Genomic DNA, 21,493 nt, shown 5'->3' with positions numbered 1-21,493 from the left:
CACGAATAACAAGATTCGATGTGATGGATACTATAGCACTTTTTAAGAATTTGGATCGGAACTAAACTGTGCATGAAACGTCATGACATTGCAGAGAATGATGCTCTACTTGAAGAAAGCTAGGCACCTAGTCAAGTGCATGCATCGATGATGACTTGAAGTAGGGAGTAGCAGGTACAGGTAGGAGAAAAACGGATGGAACGGGAGGAAATTAAAGAGGTCCCATGTGCACTAGTCGTGTCGATTTGAACGCTGTGCCGGTTCATAGTTCCACGCATCTTGTCATGTGGCTAGTCTTCGAGATGAAAGAAAATATCCGTGGAAAATAGTACTTGTATAGGACTGGACCAGTACAACCAGCAGTGCAGCTTCTTTCAGTCCTCCACGGCTTGTCCAAATGTCTTCCTGTTTTCTTTGACCAAAAACTCGTGTTGACAAGACACTACTGCATTATTAATTAGTACTACTCTGATTAATTAGGTACTCATATATATGCTCCATTCCGATCATCTGGATCAGCACCACAGAGACAGAGCTCGTCACGAACCCTCGCTCGTTGAGCAGGCGAGCGACATATATGGCCATGGGCCATGGCGGCCTTCCAGCTTCACAATAGGCCTCCTCCATCTGCTATGCCATGTCGTCAATCCACCGTCCTGCTCCTCTTCTGCTTTCTGCTGTCTTGTTCCCACCCCATATCCTGCACTTGCTTCGGCTCCCAACAGGATCCCGACAGCAACCTTACCGTGAGCGGCGCCTTCGACCAACTGCCGGGCTACCTGTTCCTCACCAACATGAGTACCTGCAGAACAAACTGGGAGAGGGTGGATTGCCGTGGCCTAGGCTCCTACATGACGAACAACTATCCGGCTTTCGACCTGTTCCAGAAAGGTTGGTTCTTCGTCCGGCAACATATTGTTCTTGTCCAACACAAGTACGATGATAGACCTGATGAAGCGTCCTTCAGCGTCGTCTTCACCATGAGCATCTACCAGCCAAACAACGAGATGAAGGCAGCAAATGGCGCCAGTCTGGTGTTCGCCGTTGAGCCTTTGTTCCTCCCATTCGACTCGTGGGGCATTTTCACCCCACCCAATTGGCAGGTACTTGGCCCCTCCAGCTCCTCCAACCCCTCGTCATCCACCGATAGTGCTGGCGGCGTCCTCACCGCTGAGATCGGTACAGCCCGAGATAACGGGACGTTGCTGTATCTTGGCGACATAATCTGGGTACAAATTGGCATAGATCCGCCACCGCCAGTCAACTCTTCTGTGGCAGCGGCAAGCAAGTACAGCGTGTGGATCGACTATGATCATGTCAGCCACCGCATGTCAGTCTATGTCGACGCCGGTGAAGACACGCCAAAGCCTGCAAACGCGATAGCCAGCAAGAACCTCACCATCAGAGCGGAATACGAATTGCTAGGCCTTTTCTCCTCCATGGGGCAGCTCCTACAGGTTCACTCATGGAACTCCACGGTCGACGGGCTCCCCGATTTCCAGGACCCAACTGGCGTACAACACAAGACCATCATACTGTCCTCCGTCCTTGGATCGGTGGCTGCGACGACCATCACGACTGCCCTTGTGTTCTTGTACCTCAACTCCAAGTACAGGAGGTGGAAGAAAGAACAGGATGAGCTGACCAAGATCATGCAGGGTATCCCCGGGGTGCCAGCCCACGTTGACTTCACTGGCCACGAGGAACTTCCATGAGACGACCAAGCTTGGCAAGGGAGGGTTCGGAGCTGTGTACCGATGCAAGCTTCCTCCTGCTGTGGCTTCTTCTAGGAGTAGTAGGCCGGGGCGGCGAGGAGCCATGGACGCGGCAGTCAAGAAGTTCACGCGTGAAGTTGAGGACCACCGCTGTAGTGACTTCATCGCTGAGGTCAGCATCATCAACCGTCTGCGACACAAGAACATTGTCCCACTTATTGGTGAGTACAATAATTGCCCATGTTCTGTTTCTTTTGAACACCTTAGTACAATATAAAAAGAGCATAGTACTTAATTAGTAGTATTATTATGTACTGTATTCTTGAATGGGGGGAGAGTACTTAGATAGTGCACAAAATTTTCAGGCTGGTCCTACAACAAAGGTGAGGCACTCCTCATCTACGAGTACATGACCAACGGCAGCCTGGACCAGCATCTCTTCCAGAACGGCAGCGTGCAGCAGCAGCAAGAAGACGGAGACACGTCTCTCCGGCAATGGCACACCCGCTACGGCATCGCCAGAGACATCGCCACAGGCCTGCACTACGTCCACCACGAGCATGAGCCCATGGTGCTGCACCGCGACATCAAGGCCAGCAACATCATGCTCGACTCCGACTTCCGTGCCCGGCTCGGCGACTTCGGCATCGCCTGCACGGTCGCTGTCAACAGGAGCTCCGTCACGGGCATCGCCGGCACGTGGGGCTACATAGCGCCGGACTACGCGATGAGCTACAAGGCCACGCGCCAGACTGACATCTATGCGTTCGGGGTGCTGATCCTCGAGATTGTTACAGGAAAGAAGAACGGGGACATGGTGGACATCCCACCTGAGGACGACGAACACATCACGGACTGGATCTGGCGTCTCCACGGGGAGGGGAGGCTGCTCGATGCCGTCGATGGCAGTGTACTTGTTGCCGCCGGTGGTGGTGGTGATCAGCAGGACGACAGGGTCGCTGACGAGGCCAGACGTCTGCTGCTTCTTGGACTGGCGTGCACCGACCCTAACCCGTTGGATCGTCCCAGCATGGCTGAAGTGCTGCAGGTCATCACCAAGGTTATGCCGCCACCGGACGTGCCACCTAAGAAGCCAGCCTTCGTGTGGCCGCCGCGAGACTGGCGTTCACGCAACTCTGTCTACAACACGGCCTTGAGTGACTGGGACCGGGACCTGGACGGGAGCTTGGCAAGCACGGCGGAGCTGGCGCAGGTCAGCATGGAGCAGCCGTCGACAACCGTCGCTGGAGGACACGCCTCCGTTCGTAGCAGATCGACGCAGACTTGCATGGGAGAGGGGGGAGACTACACGGAGGCACAGAGCAGACGCAGCCCATGAAGGATGAGCCGAATCTTCCTCTCTGCTCTTGGCCTCGCTCATAACCGGGACGGAGTGCAGCATGTGTATGCACTATGCACCATGCACCATGCATAGTCTGATCCTAATCCTACCATATACATATTTCATATTTGTAGGTACAGTAATAAATATATTTGTATCCTTAGCTATCTTTGGGAAGAACTAGCTCGAACTCTCGTGCAATTGCGTGGACTAGGAACTCTGATAATCGTCTAGGCTGGTATATAAACCCTGCTCTGCTCTGTTAAACAGAGCTACATACAGCTCACCTCTGTGCTGTGCTTTTGTCTCTAATGGTTCGAAAATATAAATGGCCACATACAGCTTTTTTCAAGAAATTCTCTAGGTAGAACTTGTGCCAAATTGCATGATTCTGCACCCCCTTGCTACTAGTGAGAGAAGATTCGAGGAATGAGATGAGGAAACAAGAATAGGTGGAATTGGCTTTTGACCAGCTTCTTTGCAATAAACAGATTGTACGTGCTCAATCATAACAAACAGGATCTCAAAAGATGTGCACAATCACAGCCTATACCAGAGCAGACCAAAGCTGCTTGGGCTTTTGGCAGGCTAGCCATTGATGACTCTAGGGGCGTGCGCGTGCCTCAGCACGGCGGCGGCAGCAGCAGCCGCCGCCATGGAGCCGTGCGCCGTGCGTGGCAGACGGCAGCAGGCCGCATTACAGGGGTTACTAATCCCCTGTGAGGTACTGCTGCATCTACCAAAGAATAGAAATCTCTCTTAGGAGTTAAACGCTGTAAAAATGTACTAATATTTATGATGCACAGTAAATATCACTAGATTAATCAAGTAACATGTTTCTACAATAAACCTAATTGAAAATATAAATGGCTACTTTTTATAAATCTAGTCATACTTTGAATTGTTTGACTCTTTAGAAAATGTGATCTTCATTCTTTTTAGGACGGAGGTACTGACATACGTAGCAACATAAGGATGCACATATATAATTAGCCCATAAAAGTTTTGTTTTGTTTTTCAGAGGAGAGCTCATCCACCGTAGTTAAGTTACGAAGGCAAAGGGCACGAGGAGCGATATGCTGCTCATACCTTGATGGTGAGCTTGGCCCTCCCTTTTTACTTTCACTAGAGAATTCCCGCCGAGGGCAACCTCACTGTCGAAGCTGAGTTCAGCATTTTGGCAAACATACTCATTTCCCCTCCACCTTCTGTGGGCACTGACCACCCTGAGCTTACCTGAACTCAGTGCATCATGAGCTAGGGAGGGGTTCAACATGCGTCGAGGCCTTGTCCACCATGCACCCGTGCGGTAGACTATTGACTCGGCAGAGAACAATCGCCACCCATGTTGCCACATGGCATGGCGCCCTGCCTGTGTTCAGACTAGGACAGCCCAAGAACTGACCCTGTGGCCAATATCCGGCTTAGTTTCGGCCCAGTCAATTTGACTATTGAGTGTTGACCAATCAGCATCAATTTTCCTCAACAAAAAAAAAAAAACAATCGTTGATCATGCCCCATCTGTCAGTGCATGTGTGACCGAGAGCACATGGCGCTCCTTGGCTCCACCACATGTAGCTCTCTAAAAAATCAGCCCCTTACTAACATTCTGAGAATAGGAAAATGGCTTTTACTCTCTGAAAATTTAATTCAAATAAAATCCAAAAAAAATATTCTTCTTGTACGAATTTTTTTCCCTAAAATGAGCTCTACTTGTTGGAGATGTGTATGAATGCATTTGGGTCTTTCAATGTTAAGCCATTCATTTTATGTGTTTTATAGTGGTTCGTTTAGTCCGATTATGGCCTCCTTTGGCTGGGCTTTCCAACTTCCCTTTTGTTTTTGCAAAAGCCAAAAGCCAGCTAAAGGGGTGAAAAGCAACCGTTGCTTTAGACCAAAAGCTGTTTTTTGCTCTAGTACAAAATTCAAAGCAGCTTCCCCTACTTTCAGCTGCTTTTTGGAAGAAAAAAAAAACTCACCTGCCACTGTTAACGAGATACCGGTTCGTTTTTTTTTTTTCTATTCCCGTCCGCATCACGATGAAATGAGGGCCGCAGCGGCGTATCTCCAAGCAACCGCTCCACTCTGGCCGTCGCGCCCCTGGCCGGTATACTCTACAATGCGAATCTCCATCGCCGGCCGCCACGGAGCTCCATCGCCGGCTCAGCGCTCCTCTGTTGGGCACCACACGAATCTCCATCGCCGGACAACGTGAATCTCCATCGCTAGCGCGGGAGCTTCCTTGTGGATCTGGGTGAGCGAACGCGGCCTCCTTGCCGAAGTGCCACCGTGGGTGAGCCCGGACTCTCCTTGCCGGAGCTGGGGAAGATGAGGTGAAGCAGGCGGCCTCTCCACTCCTCCGTGGCCATCGGGAGCTTCCCTCCTCCATGGCCGGCTGCAAGAGGAGGTTCTATTGCAACTGGTATCACAATTGGTAGTGATATGTGGACGTTGTTGCCATGAAACTGTTGTGTTGTGTTAGTTGTACACTCTGTTGCAAGAGGAAGGTATTATGGCCACGGTTGAAAAGGTGGTTGCAAGTACATGTAAATACTGCAACAAATTGTGCTGCCTTGTGTTAATAGTGAGTTTGCATTGCGCTAACAGGTTTTGTTGCCACCATTCTGAAGGTGGTTGCAAGGAGTTGTGAATATTATGGCTACAATGTCACTGCGTTGCCTTAATCTTGGCCCGCATTGCGAAAGAGTTTCCTGTATTGCATCTATTAGAAATGTGATTCGTTGCATCCATGTAAGGTTCTATTGCCACCAATTTCAGATGTGGAGGCTATATTAAAGTATATCTCGTTGCAAGTATTAGTTGTATTGCCACATAAATTTATTCGTGGGCCTTGCATAGTCCTACACAGGCCAAAGGCAAAGGGGTTAGGCTAAACAGCCGACCACCGGGTAGGCCCATCGTGTCATGTAGGGCTTTACTATGGTACCCCAAATAACCGTGGACCATACATATTTTGTATACATTTGTTTAGTTTGTTGCCTTTTCTTTTTTCTAAACATTTTAATTAATTAATAATTACTTAGTTATTGCAAGCACTTCAAAATGAAGGGCTAAGATTTTTTTGAGATCTTACCTCCCATGAGGTAAAGAGGGTACCTTAGCAAGGCCCTGTCATGTAAGAGCAACTCCAAGAGACTCTCTATATCCTTTCTAAATGCTAGGAATAGAGATTTTGGTTAAAAACTATCCTCCAATATCTTCTCTAAATGGTTATCCAAATATAGCCATATTCTATTCCGAATTTTTCGCTGGTCAAAAATAGAAGATGAGAATGACTCTCTAGAGTACAAACGAGATATAGAAGAACTGTTGAAGAGTGGAATGATATATAAAGCGATTTTTATGCGAATGACTCTCCAAGTGATGATTTAGAAAGTGGGATTTAGAAAGGGGAAATGGCTTTCCTCAGCTGCTTTTAGGCTTGCAGTTCTCTTTGTCTCAGTGATCTCAAGCAATCAGGTGATAATTGCTTCAGTTTGCCTCTCTAATACAAAAGCTCCAATCAGATGCCATGGACGGCTCTGAAACTGGTGTTCTCGTCCAAGATATCAAACGGGTGGTTCGAGACTCTTCTATTACTTTTTCTCCCATCCATGTCTGTAGATGCACATGTACTTGCTAGGTCGGCCGATCAGCTCTCGACTCGGTTTGGTTTCACGAAGCAACAGATCTTATCTGGACTCCTCTGTGTAACGATCGGTTCAATTAATTAAATGCTACCTTTTACTCTAAAAAAAAAGTGAGATCCCATACATGGCCTCAAGCCCTAAACTTGAGACGACGTTATGTTACTGTTAATAAGCTCGCTAGCAGGGTGAAGATTTTTTTAAAATAAAAGGTTTACACTGCTGTTGTCGTACAAAGAGTTTGGCTAAAAGACTGTCTCGAATTGATTGCAACGATTACTTTGAAATAGGTGTTACTCTGTTCGCTTGTTGGTTTCAGCTAGCCCAAACCAGCCAGCCAACAATGTTTTTCTCTCACAATAAACCAGCACCAGCCAGCCCAGAAACCAACCAGCGAACAGGCCTAACGAAATCAGTTTTCAAGCCCAGATAATTGTTCAGGAGTCTGAAAAGAAGAAATCAGTTTCAGTAAGCAAAGCATGTTCTGAGATAGCTGTTTCAAGCCATAAACCAATGAGCTATGTCAAGCCTAACGAATAGATTATGTTTTCAAGCCATAAATGTATGTTTCAGTTAGCATGATTCTGAAAACAGCGTATTAGAATGGTTCATTAATCTGAAAAATAACTTCATTGCAGAGGAGCATCTAGCTGATGGTATTTCACAACATGGTTCAGTTATCTTGGAAAAAATACACGAAAGACCAGCTGCTAGTTGATGGTTTACCAGCATATTAGCATGGTTTAGACACATGAATGGAAGTTAGCCAGCAGGCTTCTGAAGCTACTAAGGAAAAAAGTGACTAACATCAGAAGTTCAGTAAGCATGCATGGGAAGAAAACCACAATAGTAGCTGATGAGTACTATGCGTCATGAACGTTGAAACAGCTCTTGTTACTGTAATCCTTGCAATTGACTGAGTATTGCATCACTGTGTTTGAATAACAGCCCATCCATGCACGTGCCCTCTGTGTGAAGTGTAAATAGTACTGTTGATTTGCATTTGCGTTGGCAAACCTATGTCATATGGTGTATGAATGAGTGAGACTCAGCAAAAGTTTTCTCCTACAAATACTTGTGCAAAACAAATGGTGCTAATGCTTTTGTTTTCAGTTTTAGATTTGACTTGTTGGAGCATTTTTTGTAATGTTATTACGTTTCTGTGAGCTTTATTTATGGGCTTGTGATTATAAATTGTGCAATCCTACTGGTGCTAGCTCTCATTGAAGGAAAACATAAATCACAAGTGGGAAACAAATTGGGAGCTGGTGCAAGGCTGCTAAATTTTTAAGAGTTTTCCCAGGCCCCCATATGAAATCCGTTGCAGTGCAGCAGAAGACAGGAAGAGCAGGAGCTGACCTGGAGCCCCCTCTCGCGGCGGAGCTGGAGCGGGAGACCGGACAGGGAAACAGGCGGAGATAGGAGGTCCGGGCGGGCCGGCGGCTACGGACGAGAGTATCAGCAGCAGGCTCCATCCTCCCTTCTCTACAACGACAATAGATCCATAGAGACTGAGAGGTGAACTGATGATGACAAAAGTTCCCCAACTCAGGAACCCACGAATTATACTCTTCGCTGCAGGATCAACACCATTAACCGATGAATTAGTGAAGAAATTACTTGGCGGATGCTGACGATACGGGGAGCTATTTGAAGCAGCATCGATTCCGAAATCGGGGTGCGGCACACGACAAGAATTCGTTGCCCTTGAGGAGCTAGAACTGGAAGCGCGGGTGCGGCGCCAGGAAGCAGGGTGAGCACGATTGGTGCGCGGCGGCCGGCGAGGCTGACGAAAGCGTTCAGTACGGGCGTGTTTGGTTACCTGGTCTAGGCTCTCCATGATATAATTTGAGCTTATTTGGTTTCTATTTGCCCTGGTAGCCAGGCTTCCACAAAGCTATTTCGTACGAATTGAGTGGCTTGCTGGAAACGTCCGAATCGGACGTTCGCGGAGCCAGGCTTGGCCAGTCCCGCTGCCGCATCCGCTCACCTCCTCTTCCGTCGCCCTCTGCGCCACGGACGGAGCTACGTGGGGCGGTCCTGGCCCCCTCGCCTGTATTTTGCATGTCGCTGTATGCATGTAATTAATTCCTGTCTCATCATACTTCTGTTGCTGATGAGTAGACCATAGGTCTATACCACTATCGGTAAATACTGTAGCAGTGTATAGCTTTGAATTGCCCCCCTACACTTTCATGCAAGCTCCGCCACTGCTCTGCGCCACCAACGCCGGCCACCCCGAGAGCGCCGCAGCCGCCGCACCAACCACCGCGTGAGACTGCCGGCCACATCTCCTCCCACAGCCGCCGCGTGCTCCCTCTCTCTCCCAGATCCACCTGCTCCTTCTCTCTCCCTGAGATCTGGTGGCCATGGCCGGATTCGCGCCACCATGGGAGCTCCGCCGCCATGGATGCAACCTGGGAGCTCCGCTGCGCCACTCCTCCACACAAGCTCCACCTTCACGCGACACGCACGAGCACGCCGGCCTTCACGAGCAGGGTGGCCTTCATGCGACCATGGATGAGAAGCACGAGCACGCCGGCAAGCACGAGCAGCAGACGAGCAACGGCCGCGACAAGCTCCAGCGCCAGCAGACGAGCAGCACGAGGAACGTGAGCACGCCAGCGCGAGCTCCACCTTCTTCTCCAGCTCGCTGCCTCCAAATCGAGCTGTGCAGCAGTGGTGTCCGTCGGCGAGGGGACAGAGGAGTGTCGAGCCGGTGGAGGACGACGAGCTGCAGCCATGGGGATGGCGAGGCTCCACTCTGCTCACAGCCACGCGCGCCGCTGCCGGATACCACGCGAGCGCCGCCGACCCCTGCGCGAGCTCCCCCAGGTCCCTGCGTGCGCGCTGCCGAGGACGCCGACGAGCGACGACGGCCCAGCGCGAGCTCCACCTTCTGCCATGGCGGATTCGCATGGCGGACTCGAGCTCTTCCCTGTGCCTGCTGCCATGGTCGGGGTAAACTAACCAGTCGAGGGAGAGGTGATTCTATGCAAACTACAATCAAACACATCGATTCTTAGCTAGGCTTAGCCGGTACAAGGAATCAAACATGTGCTACTTGTATGGGCTAAAGCTGCCTGTCTTCGTTTTGCTAACAAGGCTTAGGCCTGGTTCAGTTTCCAAAAATTTTCACCCTAAATTATCATATCGAATTTTACGGCACATGCACGAGTATTAAATATAGATGAAAAAAAACTAATTGCACATTTGGTTAGAAATCACGAGACAAATGTTTTAAGACTAATTAGTCCATGATTAGCCATAAGTGTTACACTAACTAACATGCGCTAATGATGAATTAATTAGTCTTAATAAATTTGTCTCGCAGTTTTCAAGCGAGCTATGTAATTAGTTTTTTATTAGTATCCAAAAACTCCTTTCAACATCACAAAACATCCGATGTAACATTCAAAAATTTTCATTTCGCGAACTAAACACAGCCTTAGCCACAAAACCAACCAAACGCACCCTATCAGTACAACAGAACTGTAACGGTCCAAACCATCCACTGCCGAAACCCGTATTTGGGATTAAAAGACGTATTCCAAGTCCACGTACTTCAACGTCCTCCCCGGGAAGGCGGTTTCTCGACGTCTCCGCTTCGTCAGGTGAAGCTAGAGGGAGAAGGGCGCCATCTCCATTCAGACTGACAGAGATGCTCCCACGCCATCGCCATGTCCGCCGCCTCCTTCTCCTCGCCAAGCCCCGGCCTCTCTCCACCAGCGCCACCACGGCCTCCTCACCTCCCGACTCCGCTCCCTCCTCCTCCCCCGCCTTCCCCGTCGCTCCCTGCCCCGACCCGTCCGCTCTCTCCCCCGACGACGCCATCGCGCTGCTCCCGTCCGTCGCGGACGCCGAGGGCTCCGCGGCAGCGCTGGCGCTCTTCCGCCGGCTGGCCGCCCGCCCGGACCTCCGCCACCTCATGCGGCTCTACGCCACGGCCGCCACCTTATTCGTCGCGCGGGGGAACCTGCCGATGGCGCACGTGGCGGCGCGCGCGATGGTGGCCGCATTCGCGGAGCGCGGGCGCCTGCGGGAGGCCGCGGACATGCTGCTCGAGCTGCGGAGCCACGGGCTCCCGCTCGCCGTCGAGACGGCCAACTGGGTGCTCCGCGTCGGGCTGCGGAGCCACCACCCGGGCTGCTGCTTCGCGCACGCGCGCCAGGCGTTCGACGGAATGGGCGTGCGCCCCGACGCACGCAGCTTCCGGGCGCTCGTCCTTGGGTGCTGCCGGGAAGGGCGGTTCGAGGAGGCCGACGCCCTGCTGGCGGCGATGTGGCGGGAGGGGTTCTCCCTGGACAGGGCCACGTGCACGGTGGTCGTGCACGCGTTCTGTCGGCAGGGACGGTTCAGGGACGTGCCTGGGCTGTTTGGGAGGATGGCGGAGATGGGCACGCCGCCGAACGTGGTGAATTACACCGCGTGGATCGATGGTCTGTGCAAACGAGGCTATGTCAAGCAGGCGTTCCATGTGCTGGAGGAGATGGTTGCGAAAGGGTTGAAGCCGAATGTGTACATGCATACGTCGCTCATCGATGGGCTGTGTAAGATTGGGTGGATGGAGCGGGCATTCCGGCTGTTCTTGAAGCTTGTTAAGAGTAGCTCGTACAAGCCGAACGTGCAAACGTACACTGTGATGATTGGTGGGTACTGCAAAGAGGGGAAGATTGCTCGAGCTGAGATGCTGTTGGGTAGGATGGTTGAGCAGGGACTCGCCCCGAACACAAACACATACACTACACTGATCGATGGGCACTGCAGAGGGGGCAGCTTCGATCGTGCCTTTGAGCTGATGAACAAGATGAAGCTGGAAGGTTTCCTGCCCAACATTTACACATATAATGCCATTATTGGGGGATTTTGCAAGAAGGGAAAGATTCAAAAGGCTTACAAGGTGCTGCGAATGGCCACTAGTCGGGCTGCATCCTGATAAGGTGACATACACTATGCTGATAACTGAACATTGCAAACAGGGCCACATAGCTTATGCTCTGGATTTGTTCAACCAGATGGCAGAGAACAGTTGCCATCCTGATATAGACACATATACCACCATCATTGCTATGTATTGTCAGCAGAGGCAAATGGAACAAAGTCAGCAGCTCTTTGACAAATGTCTTTCTGTAGGATTAGTGCCAACTAAGCAAACTTATACCTCGATGATTGCAGGATACTGTAGAGTTGGCAAATCGACCTCAGCTCTCAAGGTCTTTGAGAGGATGGTTCAACATGGATGCCTTCCTGACTCTATAACATAGTTGTTAAGGCGTTGCTATACCGACGCCATATCGTCGCCATATCGCCGTGGCGTTTTTCTGGCTCTCGCCACGGCGACGCCACGGCTCCGGCGTGTATGGCGTCCGCCATAGCGCCGTGGCGTCCCCGTGGCGCCGATTTGGCGTCCTGTGGCGCCTTTGTGCACTATGGCGGGCGCAATAGACGGTGAGGGTGAGGGTGAGGCCGTGAGGGTACCTGTATAGGCCGAGTGGCCGATTGGAGCCCTCCGAGACCGAGCCCGAGACACAACCGCAAGCAGCTCTCCGAGCCGCCGCCGCCGTCGGCCGCCGGGACGGTCGCCCTCTGCCCGCCCCCGTGCTCGCGACCAGCTAGCCGTCGCCGTGGAAGGACATCGCGAGCCCGCCGTCGGTGGAGGGTTCCTGCGCTGCGCCGCCGTGGCCGCCCCTGCGCGCCACGGATCCGCGCTGCTCGGGGAGGGAGAAGAGGCAGCTAAGCCAGATCTGGCCTCGCCGCCGCCGGATCCGGCCTCCACACGCGCGGATGCCACCGGTCAGAGAGGGAGAAGAGGGAGCTGGCTCCAGTCGGAGGGGCGCGGTCAGGTGGGAGAGAGGGAGGGTGCGGGGGAGGGAGAGGGGCGCGGTCCTGTGCGCCGTCGCTGGGGGAGAGGGGGAGTCGCTCGGGGAGAGGGGGAGAGGGAGTCGTGCTCGGGCGCAGTCGCTCGGAGGAGAGGGAGTCGCGCTTGGGCGCCGTCGCTCTGGAGAGTGGAGTGAGGAGAGGAGAGAGAGTGGAGTCTCTAGGGTTTCTGATTTCGTTTATATATTGGTGATGGTAGTGGGCTGGTGTGGGCTAGCGGGTTGGGACTGATTTACCGAGGCGGTTGAGTTAGGATGCATGGGACGACTTTTGAGAGATGAAAGATTTGGAAGTTTGAGAGATGAGAGAGTTCTATGTCTTTTGTGCTACATTTACATTGCTATTTTGATTTGCTAATATTGTAGACTATACCTTTTAAGCTACATTTGCATTACCATTTGTCAATATAATTTTCTAATATCCTAGACTATAATGTATGTATTCGCCACGCCGATGTGTGTATGGCGTCGCCACGCCGCGCGCCATAGACGCTGTAAAGGTGTGAAGGTGGTGGGTCGCCGCGCCTCGCCACGCCGCCGTAAAAACTATGCTCTATAACTTATGGGGCACTAATAAGTGGGTTATGCAAGGAATCGAGACTAGAGGAAGCAAGGGCATTATTTGAGACCGTGCTTGATAAGCTTTTGGTGCCATGCGATGTAACTTGTGTCATTTTAGCTTATGAATACTGCAAGAGGGATAAGACAACCATTGCTGTATCATTCTTGGATAGACAGGACAAACGGCAACAGGCTCATACAGCAGATGCACTAATTAGAAAGCTCAGGGGTAATTTGGATGCTGCTAGTCTTTTCCTTAAAAATGTTGTGGACAAGCATTATGCTGTTGACCAGAAGGGCAGGCCTGGTGCAAGCGGTAGAGTCTTACCGCCTGTGACCGGAAGGTCCCGGGTTCGAGTCGCGGTCTCCTCGCATTGCACAGGCGAGGGTAAGGCTTGCCACTGACACCCTTCCCCAGACACAGCACAGAGCGGGAGCTCTATGCACTGGGTACACCCTCATGCAACTTATACAAGCTTCATCAATTCATGCTATGAAAGCAATAGATATGCTCTAGCTTCTGAAATATCTGAAAAGATCTCAAAGCGGATTTCTGGCTTTAAGAAAAAGGATGTTGCAGTTATTGCTTGATTTGCAAGAGCAATCCGAATTTCTCCCACTCATGCAGCATAGAAATTTGACAGTAGCGCTCGATGTTCCTGTTTAGCACAGCTTCTATGCCTATCAATGGCTGTAAATGGTATGCCTTTCTTATTTGGTGCCATGAACTATAATATAAAGTTTTTTCAGTATTACTTTGTCTATTATTTTGCTCTTGCATTCTCGATGATCTTATAAAATACCATGTCAAGGTTAAGATGACCAGATATTGATCAATGGATTGGATAAGAGCTGCTTGAGGATTTGTATGGGGTCTGCTTTTGCATAAACCATGTGAATAGAAAGAAAGCAAGTTGTTCATATGGGCACATAAATTGTGATATCCTCAGGATCATAGTAGTATTTCAGTTGAGCCTTATTTTAATTTGTTTGATGCAACTCTTGTGAATCTTTATGTTTCTACAGGGTAACAGGTCTTTCTTAAATACTCTGAAGATATCAATGTTATATGACCTGCATCCTGTATGATGGAGTTAAGGTTAGTTTACCCACGGTACCTTGTTCTGAAATATGTATTTGATATTACAATAATTGAAACTTTGCACACACAGATGCTTCTTATCTGTGTTCTACTCCCTCGGTCCCAGAAAAGATGCAATTCTAGGTCTGGTTAAGTCGAGGGCCTATCTTAACTTTGACAAGTTCATAGAAAATAGTATGAACATTGGTGATTTCAAAAGGGTATGTACTATGAAAATATATTCAATGATGAATTTAATGATACTATCTTTGTATTTAAATTTAGTCAAACTTAAGAAGGTTTGACTGGACACTATTCTAGAATTGCATCCTTTCTGGGATGGAGGTAGTACTTTCTGACTTAACTGTTGTTATTTGAACCTCGTTGATGGTGTCAGTCTTTAGTAGTCCTAACTCCTAAGTCGATTCTTCATCCCAAGTTAGACAAATCCCTGTGATTGCTGGTATTTCAGCGAACCGTTGCTGTCTACACAAATACAGTGATTATTGATTGTGGGATTTCTCCATTTGCTAATTCTTAATTGAAGATGTCTTATGTTTTAGCTCTTTTTATGGGTCCTTATTGAATATGTTTGATTCTAAGCTCCACATGTTTATTTTCTGAAACCTCCATATGATCATCATTTGTTTCTTGTATTTTATACTTACATACTAACTTAGTCGAAAGGAAAGTTACTGTATGATGTCAATCTGGACAAGGTTCCATTCCACTGGTCCTGCCATACTTACTACTGATGGCTCTATTCCATTGTTATAAGATAACTGCAATACAGCACGCTGTGAGTAAAGTTCTCGTTATATGATTGCTGAAGTTGTTGGCTTTTTAAGCTAAATTTTGAATTCAAGGCTTTAAGTTTTACACACACACAACATAGAATTTGAGAGTTATCGGCTAATACAGAATGCAATTAAAATAGTAGAACAGTCTATAGTCTTAATATACACATGTTCTGAGGTCTGAGCTAGGTGTGGTCCTATCGTTGTATTAACAGCATATGGATGGAGTTACTTGTGCAAGCTATTACATAAGGACCTTACAGACTATTCCTAATCGTCAATATTTGTATTGCGTAATCCTGAAATTTCCTTATAGCCTTTCTACTTAAGGAACAAGTGAAAATCATGTCACTTTCTTATGACAGCTCATCTGCCAGTTGACAACTCAATGGCTTCCTGGATGTTTAGAGACTCTTCACTGAAGTTGAATAGTTTGCCCTGTTGCCTCATCTCATGCTGTTGTCGTCGTTGGAGCTCAGCCAGCTGCCATTCCTCCCACCGCTCTGCTGGGACAATCTCTCCTTCCAGCATCTGCACCACCTCAGACATTGTAGGCCGTTGATCAGGGTCCATGTGAGTGCAGAGGAGTGCTATCTGGGTAACCTTCTCCAGCTCTTCAAGGTTGTAGAAGCCACCTAGATTGCGATCCACTAGGTCAAGTAGTCGCCCTTCTTCCATCCATAGCTTGACCTTCACATTCGCAGTCATTTGAATCAACTCGTGATTTTAAGTATTGTTTCCTTAGAGGGGACAACTATGTGAACCAATGTTTGACCAGAAACTGTAAGATGATTGCATGGTTATACCTAGTTGCTACTGATAGTAGATTTCAGATTACTACGGTTTGCAAAATTTCTGTTTAGGCCTCAACATTCTTCTCAGTTTTTCTTGACCTCTCAGTAACACTATGCACCTGATATGTACCGATTTACTTGTACCAATAGGATCATGTAGTTATCTTACCTGATCAATGAGCATGATCTCGCCTGCTTCTTCTATGCGGTCAGGATGGAATGCAATTGCACGATCTCCTGTCACAATCTCTAACAGCATGACACCATATCCAAAGATATCTGTCTTCACTGATGGCCTTCCCGTCTTTATGTACTCAGGAGCTATGTGGCCCATAGTCCCACGAAGCACTGTTGTTACTGTATTCCTCCCTATGTTCATCATCTTCGCCAACCCAAAATCTCCTACCACTGCTTCAAAGTTCCCATCAAGCAGGACATTTGCAGCCTTGACGTCACGGTGGATGATCTTGGGATTGCAGTGCTCATGAAGGTATTCCAAACCACAGGCAGCACCAAGAGCAATTCGCATTCTTGTAGACCAATCTAACTGCTGGTTCGTTTAGTTTTATATCTGCAATGCAATCATTATTAAAATATTTGAGAAGATGAAGGATATAGGGAAAATTACTATGTTACCTAAGTTGTTTGAAACTTTTATATAATGCTGGATAAAAGTTAGAGAAAATTCAACTATGTATCCTTTTTTAATGTTGCATAGTTTCAGCATCAAGCATTTACAACGTTCACTCGTAGTCTTTGGCAATATGTTACCTCATTGACACAACTATATGCTTCAATGGATGATTCTGAGCGAAGGACAACTATATAATGAGGAAGTGATGATCATAGCTTAGTTGTACCTCTTAAACGGGAAGCAACACTAAGATTCTCCATGAAAGGGTAGACCAAGAGCCTCTCTGTTGTTGTTGTACAAAATCCTATCAACCTTAATATGTTCTTGTGCACAGCAATGCTTATGAATTCAACTTCTCTGAGGAAAGCCATTTCCCCTTCATGACTGTCCACATTCAGTAGCCGTTTCACTGCAATCTTTATACTGTTTGGACCTGGAAGTACTCCTTTATACACCTTACCAAAACCACCCCTGCCAAGAACATTCTGTTCACTGAAATTGTTGGTTGCAATCTGAAGCTCCCGCCATGAGAACCTCTTTATTTGCCCAAACTCAAGCATATGATCATTCTGACCTGGAATTGTTGAACATGTTTGTCTTTTATCAGATAAAAGAAGTTAGATATTTTCTTTAAGAATGCTTAATTTATTGAGCCATTTCAATCTGTGGAAATATGTTTTCCTCATTGAAAGTTACCACTATGGTAATTATTTAACAAACATAGTGACAGACCTGACACGTCAATGAAGATGTCAGGCTGGTAACGCATTCTTTGCCACCATAGCAAAACTAGAACTACTGTTACAAAAAGAGTGACTGCTCCAGCAATGCTTCCAATAACCACCTTTAGCTTGGAATTTTTTGACCCACCTGAATGTATTAGCAAGCATTCATTCTGAGAAAAATGCCCTCAGTTTCCCTCCAAATTTAGTCTCAATTTGTCACTATGGTTTACCAGTTTTTCTAGTAATTACCTGTCCTTGTGCTGCCTCCTTCACATGGAAATAAATTTTGGCCACAATTCAAGTGGTTGCCTGTAAAGCTGGGAAGCAAAAATCATCTACTAAGGATACTATAAAGTAGCACACATGAAATGATGAATTTTGTTTCTGTAATCTGCTTTCCTACAGTTATATGACATACTTGTAATGAGCCGCCTGAAGTAGATGTTGTGGGATTTCGCCGCTAATATTATTTTGTGCTAGATTACTGCAAAATAAATTGATTTATTTTACATGATAATTGAACAACTATTCACTTTCTTGAATGAACTAATATAATGGCACTAGCAAGTATGACAGCGGTTAAATTTGACAGGTTTTACTTGTACATCTTGTTGCCATGAAGAAAAAAAAAACTTACATGTTATTCAATGATGGAAGATTTGAGAAAGAGCTTGGGATATTCCCGCTTAAATAATTGTGGCTTAGATCCCTGTACAAGTTATCAGTTATCACTCAGGGTTTCTTTATCAGTCATGATAATATGGGGTCATGGCTGACTTACAGATTTTGGAGTTTAGAAAGTTGTCCAAGGGAGTCCGGTATCGATCCATTTAAATTATTTCTTCCAAGTTTTAGAATTGTCAAACTTGATAGGTTTCCAAACTCCAGAGGAATCCCTCCAGTTATCTTGTTGTTATCCAGTATCCTGAAACCATAGTATGTAGCAAGCAGCAAGTTTATCCATCTTGTATGGGGACCTAATTTTATGTATGATTGGACTTATTTTCATGGGCACCAATTGTTGGACACTCAAAAGAATACATGGGCAACTTACAGCTGCTGTAAAGTTGTTAGCTTTGCAATGCTGGGTGATAAGGTTCCTGTGAACCCAGACGAGCTCAAAGTTCTGCAAACTCATAATGAGAAACTAAGCAATTAGTTATATGAACACAAGTACACAGCACTACAAGCTTATAATAGTAAAATTAGGAAAGAATAGAGCATGAAACAATTCCATTCAAATGAAAACTCTTCTCCTTTACAAATGGTTGGGATTAATCACTTTAGACATAGTCAACTGTTAGAATTGGATATTTCCTTATGTTCGATGACCATAATGTGAATTTTCTACCTCTGGCAGTAATAGAGTTCAAAGTCTAGAAAGCTGAGATGAATAGGCTGAACTTACATTGTTGTAACTTTGTTGTTATCTTGACAATTAACATATTCCCAGTAGCAGGGGCTCATTTGATTATTCTTCCAATCACTAAGGACACCACGGTTATCGCCAAGTTGCATCTTCATTTCAACCAGTGCTTCGACTGCAGACAAAAACAGTCTTATTTCTGGGGTCCCAAGGTAGACTCAAGTTCTCAAAAAGTGAAATACTTCTTATTGAATCTATTCAGTGCCTGACATGCAATCTGGAATCTGTAGCACTTAAATACACAGGGCATGGCAGACAATATTTCGCCAATTGGAGATATATATATTTCAACCAAAGAAAATGAGCAGTGCTCAATAGAAGTGCTTTTATGCCCCTCTTTTTGAGAATATTACAAGGGCACTAATTAGTGGGGTCAAGCAGGTGGTCTGACCATTCCATTGGTATGCATTATTATCTATTGCGCAGATTTTTTCTAGAGTTTCTAATTCAAACATTTGACTGGTGACAGACAGGGAGCCAAATGTCTAAGATCCACTTATGTGGTCAGTAGAGATAACCTAGTCCATAGCAAATAATTTGTATGCCTCTGATGAAAGCTTGTCACTCAAAATCAAACAACAACAAAGCCTTTAAGTCCTAAACAAGTTGGGGTAGGCTAGAGTTGAAACCCAGCAGAAGCAATCAAGGTTCAGGCACGTGAATAGCTTGTCACTCAGAATCAAAGTTTCAGTTTAAATATATAAATTGCTTATCTAATGCCAGCTAATCAAGAACATCTTATTTGGCGAAAATGTTAAATGCCATAGCCATACCTTGGGAGTCGACAGCGAGAGAACATCTTATTTGGCATCCCAACAGAAGTAACATAAAAGCTAATAACTTCATGGCTTCTGAATTGATCATCATGTTTTTGTTTCAGGAACAGATGCACTGCTGAATGTACTCTGATTCGGTTTACTTTAGTCAAAAAAGAAGCCCTTGTGAAGTGAAATCATTGCTGGACTGCTGCATCAATGAAACAAAGCGCGTAAGTGGAGAGCAAACAGAGAAGAATGGAAGACAGGAATACTCAGAAGAAATCTGGCATGGCTCACAACTGGATTTCTGGAAGCAAGATGGAATGGTATAACATGCCATGAATCTACATCAGCACAAAGTTTAGTTTGTTAAGGATTATATCTACAGTGGTTAAAGTTTAGTTCTGACTTCTTGTATGGAAAACAAAGTGTATCGTATTTGAGGGTGGAAAAAGATTTGTATGTGTGAAATGAGTCTGTGTGTGGTAACTGAACTTCAGTAGCTCAATAGTATTCTTCTTTAAAAAAAAAAGGAAAAACAATTAGCTCAATAGTATTCACCAGTTCCCAGAGTTACCTCTGATGCATTTCTCAGAAAGAAAAGTTCATCTGGCATAGACATTTACATGTAAGTCCAGAATACGGAGCCAGTGAGATTATCTGTATCTAATGAGGCCTAATGACCCTACATGCCTTGTCAGTTACTACAACCAGCCCCTATATTCTCATACATGAAAGCCCCCCTTTTTTATTTTGTAATGACTTAGTGGGATGTACAGCAAAGCAGAATCGCTTCCAGTTGTGCCAGCATCAAGATTCGTTGAGCAGTAAGCATGTTTTTGTCTCTCCTTTTTTGGCGCTTACATAGCAACTTCTCAAAAGTCACTTCCTTGCCCCTACTCTGTTTCAAGAACTTGGGATCATGACATGCAGGTGAACTTTCTCACTCATTTCCTGTCCATTTTGCTATGCAGGTGGAAACTTCCAGTGGCCAGAGGTAGTGTTTTCATGTTGGGTTGTGTTTGGGCGGAAACAAAGCTTTACTATCCTTCCATTGGTTTCGCCACAAAAGGCAAGCAAGAAGCAGAGGCGGCTATAAGCCCTGAAGCAGGGGAAACCGCTCTAATGGAGAGGAAGCAATCCAGTCAAGCAAACAGATACTCGAAGAAGAAGACGACGACGACGACCAAGAAGTCAAACAGGCAATACTTGTATGTGAGCAACTCAGCATGCAGCAAGGAAGACCGGCAAGAACTAGCAATCCAGTGAAGCAAAGAGATACTCAAAGAAGAAGACGACGAGCATGCAGGAAGGAAGACCGGCAAGAACTTACAAGAGAAGGGGGGAGAGGCATCAGGCCTGGTGCACCCAGCTTCTTAGAACTTTCTCTGAGCGACTGAACCTCAGGAGTTATAACGAACACTCAGTTGTTTGGAGGCTTGGAAAGAGGATAGTGGAGAGAAGCTTCTGCTCGGGGCTGAGACTGAGTGAGGAGACAATTGGATGGTCAAATTTATGGGAGCGCTCCCTGAACGTCGAAGCAAGGAGGAGGTAATTCTGACCATCGCCCTGTTCGCTTGTATAAGCCGTACTTTTTTAGTCAACGAACAGTATTTTTCTCTCACAATAAATCAGCCAGCGGTACTTTCACTCATGGCTTATCAGCCTAGCGAAAAGACACATCTCATTGAATATCGCGCGCGAACGGCTCGGATTGGCTACCGTACAGATTCTCCACTCGTAAGCCAGGGCTGTCAATACCGGCTCATGTACCCGTATCAGCACGGAGATCTTTATCCTACTAAATTATCCCACTAGTAGATCTTCTAATCTCATAATAACATGGTCCTACAGTCATTTGGGCATAAGATTTTTGTTAGGAGTAGTAGAGCAAGTTGAATATGAGTAGAAAATAAGAGGGAAGGTGAGCATAGGGAGCTGAATAAACAGGATTGGGGTCTGAGCCTAAAAATTGTTTAAGACGACTCTGCTTGCCCTCCCCATTGACTAGCTAATGGACAGGGAAATTCACCCAAACCACCCTGACTTTTCCATATATTTTTCTGCAGCATCCAGGTCCCACGCAATTATTACGAGACTGTACTCTGAAGAATATCGACGTGGATTCGACCATGGC

At 46.9% G+C, this 21,493-nt stretch overlaps 2 long non-coding RNA genes and 3 pseudogenes across 2 annotated transcripts; 3 read left to right on the top strand and 2 right to left on the bottom strand.

Moving 5' to 3' along the window:
* The first annotated feature begins 246 nt into the window (after positions 1–246).
* Positions 247–3,441, top strand: LOC136487030 (probable L-type lectin-domain containing receptor kinase S.5; annotated as a pseudogene).
* Positions 3,442–7,247: 3,806 nt separating this feature from the next.
* On the bottom strand, positions 7,248–8,665 carry LOC136487036 (uncharacterized). The gene is made up of 3 exons (XR_010767118.1): positions 8,325–8,665; positions 8,064–8,189; positions 7,248–7,721 (listed from the first exon to the last, which is right to left on the bottom strand). It is a non-coding gene; the product is annotated as an uncharacterized lncRNA (long non-coding RNA).
* Positions 8,666–9,970: 1,305 nt separating this feature from the next.
* LOC136487034 (pentatricopeptide repeat-containing protein At4g19890-like) lies at positions 9,971–14,953 on the top strand (annotated as a pseudogene).
* Positions 14,954–15,142: 189 nt separating this feature from the next.
* Positions 15,143–20,866, bottom strand: LOC136487033 (LRR receptor kinase SERK2-like; annotated as a pseudogene).
* LOC136487035 (uncharacterized) lies at positions 18,652–20,673 on the top strand. The gene is made up of 3 exons (XR_010767117.1): positions 18,652–18,750; positions 18,829–18,999; positions 19,479–20,673. It is a non-coding gene; the product is annotated as an uncharacterized lncRNA (long non-coding RNA).
* Positions 20,867–21,493: the final 627 nt, after the last annotated feature.

The sequence above is a fragment of the Miscanthus floridulus genome, chromosome 10 (assembly GCF_019320115.1).
Source record: "Miscanthus floridulus cultivar M001 chromosome 10, ASM1932011v1, whole genome shotgun sequence".
Lineage (NCBI taxonomy): Eukaryota > Viridiplantae > Streptophyta > Magnoliopsida > Poales > Poaceae > Miscanthus > Miscanthus floridulus.
The sequence above is the reverse complement of the archived record's forward strand: the minus strand, read 5'-3'. Positions and strand labels throughout refer to the sequence as shown.